Raw genomic sequence first — 8871 nt, forward strand, 5'->3', positions numbered from 1 at the left:
AGAAAATAATTTCAGTAGGTAGGCGAGGGCTGCCGCGCCAGACGGACTGGCGCGGCAGGAGTGAGCTGCCGCGCCAGGGGGGTGGCGTGGCAGGAGTGGGCTGCCGCGCCAAATGCATAAAAGTTTCAGTAGGTTCCAGGGGGGTGGGGGGCTGCCGCGTCAGGCGGAGTGGCGTGGCAGGAGTGCGCTACCGCGCCAAACGCATAAAAGTTTCAGTAGGTTTGCACAATCTAGCTGATGAAACTAAAATAGTTTTTTTCTAATTTTTCTTAAACTAGTTTGAACCATGAAATTATTCCCTCTCTCCTCTAGTATGCGGTAGCCTACCAGTACGAACAATTAAGAAAAAGTACACGAAGCACTAGTATGTCACAAAGCAAGCATATACCATTATACGAACAGAAATGAAACTAACATTCAACTTAGTCTTTTACATACGTGACAGTTCCAACAGTCTTGCAAACACAGATAACATAAATTGGACACCTAGTGCATCACACTTGAGACATGCAACTTTCATTGTCGTGGCCGCCGCTCAACCGGAGGGCTAAAAGGATCTCTTGGGCAACACTCCCTCCTTGGATGCGTGGGCAGCACATTGGCGCTACCAACGTCAGTGTGGTCCCTGGAACGACGCCGCCGGCGTGGCATCCGGGTACGAGGTGCAGGTTCCTATGGAATAATTGGGCAAAAAGCATAAAATTTGTATGACACTTTGGGAGTGAACATTAACAATTTAGAATTGAATTTGGGGAAACTTGTGAATGTACCTAGCTGGACTCTCCCTGTGTCTGAGTCACAGGTGGAGCATCGATCATGCTGGAAATCTCCAGTTCCTCACCATATGTAGGGTCGTCATCCTCGGACTGCTCACCTTCAGAGTCCTCGCTTGCCTGAGGGGATGCAGGTGCCTTGCCTCGTGACCTCCTGCTAGGACCTGCAGCAATGGACGGTGTTGCAGCCCTGGGGGGAGTCGCCAAAGGAGTCTGACGTGATCCTGAAGAAGTACCCTAGCCATTGCCCCCGTGGTGCACATCTAAGGACGACATGCAGTTCATCCTCATGGCCATTCGCCTGCAGCTTTTCCGAACCCTCTACAACATGTAAGCAGCATATATTCACAACTATGATATTGATAGGGTTACTAGTACGAGCATAAGTGGAAATTAGGTTAGGCTTCTACCTCTGCAAACTGACGAAGCAGACCATCACCGGATCCGACGGCGCGCTCCATGACCACGCCCGCCTCGTTTGCGAGCCTTGCAAGCTGCTGTCCCTGTACGCATAATTTTCATTCCATGAGTGATCAATGTTACGATACTATGATTACAAACCAAAATCTTACCATGTAGTCATGGAGAGGTGCACGCTCAGGCTGTATCCCATAGCGTGTTACCGTGTTGTACACGTCAGCTATGTCGTCGGACGAAGCACAGTACCGTCGTTGTACTCATTGTTTGGTCCTACTCGCCAATACGGTCCATCTTCAGGATCGCATCTTTGTCTATTCTCCCACATGATGAGGTACTGAGCATGCTTCACCCTTCAATCATTCTCCTTATACCTTTTTCTTCGGTCGATCCTGCATCACAAATTAGTGAAGTATTAGTATAACATGTTAAGTACATGTATCGAATAACCTCCAGTAGTTATTGATTCCTGCATACCTGTGCAGCTGCTGCGAAGTCGATAATTCCAAAGGAGGGCACGGTTGCATCCTCCCAAACTGTCGCATCACCCTATGCGGCATATGGAACTCTACGACATAGTACAATATCATTGGAGTCGTGCACCTCCACAACTCTCTGTCTCTGTAGCACGTCGGTGAAAATACGATCTGGCTTAGCTGCTCACGGTCGTACGGTTTCCATTCAACCTTCAAAAATTTGTACACAATACTTATTTCATCTGTCATTATACGGAATAAAGCTTAAAAAACTCTGGTGAGCAAATTACCTGGTGCTGCGTGACAACATCCAACTTGTTTGTGTAGGCCCTATAGCGCCTATCAGGATTGCCACGAACGGGCTGCACATGCTTTCACACATGATAGAATGTGGGATGAGCATCGTTTCGATGCCATGACTGAAATTGCAGGTAAGTCCAATTCGTCACATGATACAACAGTTTTCCGAACATTAAAGCAGAAAAAGGGAATTAGCCGTTGTGACTTACATCAACACGGAGACGGCAAGGTCGACCCACGGGCATTCGCTCCAAAATCTAGATCTGCAGCATATATGTGCACCCTCCAACATTTGAATCCCTCGCAGTGCGCCTGCAAGCCTCACATAGCTGCCTCTACAGCCAGGCGAGAACCGCTGAGCCCTAACTGTAAAGGGCTATGTTGTCCCAATGCTGACCCAAAATGGGGAGAACCATCCAAGACACCATGTTCCCAGCTGCATCAGGAAGGAGGAATGTGCTCACAAAGTGCCATAGCCAAACTCGAGCGTATCGCTGCACAACCTCATCATTTGCTCCCTGTGGACAAACGTTGAAGTGCTCCCTCAACCATGCGGAGCTGACACCGGAGTTCTTCTTGGAGTTGTCTCCGTCCTCTGGCTCTGGCGGCCTAATCCCAATATGCATTTCAACCATGTCACACCAATTCTCGTTCTGTATAATTCTCATCACTGGATGCCCCTCCAGTGGAAGACCGAGTATCATAGCAACGTCCTGCATTGTGATGGTCATCTCTCCGAACGGGAGGAGGAAAGTGTGAGTCTCCGGACGCCACCTGTCGACCATAGCGGTCAACAACGGTCCATCCATTGGAGGGACACCCGCGACAACATGAACTGCAAGATCCAAAAAACCTACTCTCTACAAGTACTCCGCGTACCGCTCATCCCACCTAAATGGTGAGTGCACTCTAGCCCTGAGTGGTTTCAAATCCTGCAAAACATTATAAGATTATTACTTACCTACAAGGAAATAGACATTGATGACAGAGGTGGTTTTGAACAAAAATGAGAAGTCAATGCATTTGAGAATAAAGGGCTACTAAAGTGGTAAGTAACACAAATATGATATAAATGACATTTTCAGTATGAAATTGTTTACATTGTACACAAGCAAATATTAAGGACAGGCACATCCTCAATTTATAAGAATTTCGTAACGACTACTTTCAAAATACAAGTGAAAAGGAATGTTATGCACTATTGCGATAAATTAGCCAGCATTGATAAGAACATTTCATAAAAAAATCTTGCAATTCTCATCCTAAGGTATGCATTCATCAGCATAAATTAGCAACCATTGTTAATAACTGATGTAGTACCTCATTTAGGTCAGCAAGGTGGTGGGCACGGTGCTGCAAGTCGTACGCGGACTCAAGAAGCGGGTACGCTGGGGCCACCATCCTAAAGAAACAACAAACAAGATCGTTAGTAAAAAGCTTCATTATATGATAAGTACGGTAACTATGATAATTTACTACTATAAAAAAAGATAAAATGATAACCATGCAAAATACGAGCAACGCGCATACCCTATTGTTCGAAGAACGCGGCCTATTACTGTTCGCCCTAGATTTCGTGCCTTTAGAATTTCTATTGCGGCATGTGCAATTCCTAATGATCTTGTGGCACTTCGAGCAACGATTTTCCGACTTGTCCACATCAAAATCACCAGTGCCATAATCTGCAGAAAGCCTCCCTTGCGACACGTCCATGTCGCCTGTGAAACGCTTCTTCTGCCTCCTTCCTACTTTATTTCTCATCAAATTGGGGTTGGGCACGTACCCTACCCCTTCATATGCCGGCCATTGTGACGGATCAAGGTAAGGTTGAATGCTTAATTCCCATATTCTGACGGTGTACTCCCTAGAGTACAACAGTGACATGTACAAGGGACTTTCATAGTTAAGACCTCTTGCCTTGCAAGCTGTAATGAAGTGTGAACATGGAAGGTGCAACAATTGAGGAACGTTGCAGGTGCACGAAACTTCATTCAGATCCACTCTGTAGTGTCGGCCTCCATGACTCTCACCCCCAATGTTATTAGTACCGCAACTTCTTATAGAATACACCATCCTTTCTGGACCATACGTTTCTGCTAAGTGTTGCACGGATCTAAGCTCAGCCTGTGATAATTAATCATCTGCAACTTTCCCAATTCTATGGTCTTCATCTAACATTGCACGTACCTTTTGCCATCGGTCCACAAAGTAGGCGTTGCATTTTTCGAATGAGTATTCAATAATTCCAGAGACGGGCCTACTTCGGATGCCTTTGAAAACAGCATTTAATGATTCCGAGTAGTTCGTGGTCATAATACCCCAACGCATCCCTTCCTCATAGAAAGCCTGCACCCATTTACTTATCCTCCATTTCACCCTTCAACCATTCTTTTGCGTCATCATTCAAGTCCTTCACTAGATCTTCTAACTTCTCACTAAATTCTCTCTCCGTATGAACCTTGCATAAAGTCTTCAATTTTCCAATCACACGGTCGCTCTTCTGCCGACGCGACATGTTGGCAGCAAAGTGCCTCGTGCACCACCTATGCACAAGCGGTGGAAAACCATCCATGTGGTCCTTCGCACAATTTAGGAGCCCATGATGCCTATCCGATATCATACACACTATCTGTGAAGGTCCAAGTACATGTCGCCGAACAAGTTTCATAAACCATGACCAACTCTCATTATTCTCACTCTTGGCCAAGGCAAAAGCAAGAGGCACAAGCTGCTGTTCTGGATCTACACGAACTGCCATCATTAATGTACCCTTATACTTCCCAGTCAAAAATGTACCGTCCACAAGTATCACAGGACGGCAATGTTGAAATGTCTCACTACATTGAAGGAAGCACCAAAATACCCTTTGGAGTATATGCTTCAAAACTCCATTGTCAGGATGCATCATTCCACATGAGTCGATGAACCATTTAACCTCGGGATTGTAGTAGACTATAGCTGTGAGTACCCTAGGAACCATGCCATACGACTCCTTCCAGTCCCCCCAAAGCAGGGCAACGACGTGTTGCTTCACCCGCCAAGCCTTTGAATACTTCACACGGTACCCACTAAAGGCGAAGATGGACTCCACGAGGGATGGCACCGATGTCTCGCTATCTTTACGGATAATACCTAGGATACACCGTCCAAGGTACTTTGCTGTGCACTGTATGTGCACTTGCTTCGGCTGTGATGAACAACAAGTATGCGTTTGCACAACATTTGAAATTCCCCATTGTCCGGTGCTTGATATTAGCCGAGACCATACATGCCAATGGCATCCTTGCTTGCACATCACATTGTATCTTAAGTTCTTGTCAGAGTGAACTACGCTAAAAGGTCTATGTAACCTCACTGCGTAGTCAGCCAATAAAAATTTCAGCTCCTCAAGACTATTGAACTTCATCCCCTTCTTAATCACTGGACTCTCACCAAAGGACGTCCCTTCGGAATTCACCATACTAGATTCACATATTGCTTTGTGGACCATACTGATGTCCTTATCATTGGGAACGGATGGCAGTTCGACATCACGTTCTTTTAACAACCGCAACTCATTCTGGGTGTAAGAAAAACAATCGTCCATACGACAAATGCCTTCTACATCATGCACGGTTGCGGTGTCAAACTGCAGTCCATCCTCTTCATTTTCTACCCCGTCATTCTAATATTCATGCCCACCACTCTGAGATAGTGACTCCTCCTCTACCTCCACACCTACTACCCCATCTTCCTCGAATTCACAATCTTCAGAACCCATAGAGACATTATCATCATCTATATTTGCTTCATCCCTCTCAAAAATGTTATTGGGAAAATCATCATTGGCAATAGCCAAGTCAAAACCACATTCTATTTCACCTAATACGTGATGCAACATTTCTGACTCCTGGGTACCATTACGATTCACTACCGCCACTTCCACCCTCAAGACAACATTTGGGCCAGGCATATGAACAATTTCAACTATAACCTCCAAATATGCAACATTAGCTTCGTGAACTACATCCTTATAGTGCTTCCAATTCGCATCGCATGCAACATTAGCTTCGTGAACTACATCCTTATAGTGCTTCCAATTCGCATCGGATGCTAACTTCATGAGAACATAATGAGCTCTAGCTTTCCCACAATCAAAACGACCTCTCAAACTCATCTCATCCACTCTACATCCATACTTCCTCATTACACGGTCAACTAAATCAGTAAAACTTGGAGGACCCTCGAAGAATTTAATTGACTCATTCATATTCTCTAACTCCCCATTTTGTTTCACAATACCACCGTCAAAAAATTGAACTAAACGATCTATCTACAAAATACAAATATTTCACCATGTCATATACACTACACATTGCACATATTCGACAAATCAACTCGACACATTACACATATTGGACAAATTGCAAATAAAAAAATATGCATATCATGTAAACTACACAATTCAATGAATATATACCTAAATCAACAAGTTCTACACGTCAATATCGCGGGCAGAGACTCAATTGCGTCTGAACTATGCATCATCTAACACAAAACACCATTGCATTTCATTCAAAATTGAAATCATCAACCTAACCCTAAGTCACCTAAACATCCTCCGATCTACCAAATGCAACGGTAAAATATGAGAAAAAGTAGAGGATACCTTCCACACGAAGCAGGGATCGATTTCCTCAACTTTCCCCCACCGAAATCGTCGGATTTTGGATGGATTTGGGGGTGGGGCGGCGGGTGGCGGCGCAGGAGCTTCGGGTGCGCGTCTGACTGGAGGAAGAAAAAAGGAGGGAGGGAGGAGGAAGGAGCCGGCGCCCGCGTGTAGTGTAGGCGCTGCCGCGCTAGGCGGGCTGGCGCGGCAAGCGCCTGCCCACGTCAGCGCCCACCTGGCGCGTCGAGTTGCCGTGCCAGCGTGGCAGGGCCTGCCGCGCCAGTGCATGTGGCGCGGCAGAGGCTGGCTGCCGCGCCGGACCGGGTCACCCGCCGCAAATAAATTCCGGCTAAGGTTATTTTTAAAAATAAATAAAAAAAGTTAAAAATAAAGAAAAGCCACGCTCGCTGTACTTCTCCAGATCCTTCACAGGGCATAGCAGGCTCCAGTTCTTCAACATAGCAATCACAGACCTCCAGAGCTGCTGCAAGTTTAACCATCGACCATTCTGAAAGCAGAGATTATTTCTTAGCTTCCACACACCCCAAAGTACTGCAGAAAGTACTGCAGAGCTAAACATGTTAAACACTCTATATTTCTTTTCGCATAACCAAAGTGCTGCTACAGATTCAAAAGAGTTAATCACTGGCATATCAGTACACTCAGCTATACAAACCCACACCTGTTTTGCAACAGTACAATCAAAGAAAAGGTGTGTGACATTTTCCTGTTCTAAGCAAAAGAGGCAATGAGCATCCTCTACTCTTCTTCTTTTAGCTAAGTTATCCCTTGTCAAGAGTTTATTTTTGGAAATCAACCATAGAAACACATGTACTCTAGGAGGGATCCAAATTTTCCAAACAGATGGAGTGTAGGTGGGAACCACACCCCTGAAATTAATCACCTTGTAGAGTGATTGAGAGGAGTACACTCCTGAGGAGTGGTATTGCCAGATTACACTATCCTCCTCTCTAGTAAAAAACAATGGTCGAAGCTAACTGAATAACCTCCTCCCACTGTCTCAGTAATCTATCATCCACACATCTTCTAAAAGTGCACTACTTTAGGTTATGCCCATCCCAAATATCTGCAATGGTTGCAGTTTGCTCATTGATGATCACATAGATATCCCAGAAAATCACCGATAAGCTTGCAGTTCCTATCCAATTGTCCTCCCAAAACCTAGCTTTTTTCCCATCACCTACCTGCCACTTAAAACCCATTTTGGCCACCTGAGCAGCCTAGTTCAAAATTACTTTACACTTACACTTACACAATATGGCAGATTACATTCTCTATCAGGTATTTTGTAGCCATCTCCAATGTGTTCGTCAGACCCTGTTTCGTCTTATAATAAAGAAAGGCAAAAAAAACATCCTAAGAAGATTGCTCTAGCCTGAATGAATAAGTGAATAAGTCTAGGAAATTACCATGCGCTCGCTATTAGCATCATCCTCAATTTCCATCGAACTTGTTGAACCAAACTTAGTGCAAGGCTTCTCACTGGATCAACAGCCTGATGGTCTGATGCCAAAAAAAAAAACCCCGAGCAAATCACTTCCTCATGGTTCTGTTTTCTTTTGTTTCAGGTGAATGGAAGAAGTGGCCCTTGAGATGAAAAACACACACACAACTGCTTACCTACTGAATATACTGTTCTTAGGAAACAGGACATATATCAAATATTAGTTCAGTCCATCGGTTACCAAGTAGTTGCACAAGGGATTCAATTCCTTAGTTCTTCTTATTGCTCGGGAACTATGGAAGCATAGGAATGCGGCTGTTTTCAAAGGGACTTGCCTGAATGTCCAGGTTGTTCTCAAAGGGTGGAAGAGGAATGCCATTTGTGGTGTTTGGCTGGTGCTTCTGCTCTACAGGAGCTTATCCTGAGGTCGCTTGCCCCAACTCCTTAGTGGTCCAGTATGGCAAGTAGATCATGGTCAGGCTGTTTTTGCCATGGTATTTTTCCTAGCCGTGGCTTAGTGTGAGTGGTGTGTGTTGGGGAGGTTTTGACTTCTCTAGTTATCTTTGTACATTTTGTACGACTTTCTTTCTTAATGAAATGGTAGTTCTCCTGCATTGTTCGAAAAAAAACATTAGTTCAGTCACACATAAAAGCACATTTGCCCCCTAATGTACCATATTATACGGAACTGATTGTAGAGAACAACAATATATTGCAGAAACAATTAAATTCCAAATTCGGTAGCATCATCTCAAGAAGGCATTAAAGAAGCTACAGGGGAGCTTAAGGGCC

The sequence above is a fragment of the Setaria viridis genome, chromosome 6, assembly GCF_005286985.2.
Source record: "Setaria viridis chromosome 6, Setaria_viridis_v4.0, whole genome shotgun sequence".
NCBI classification, from domain to species: Eukaryota; Viridiplantae; Streptophyta; class Magnoliopsida; order Poales; family Poaceae; genus Setaria; species Setaria viridis.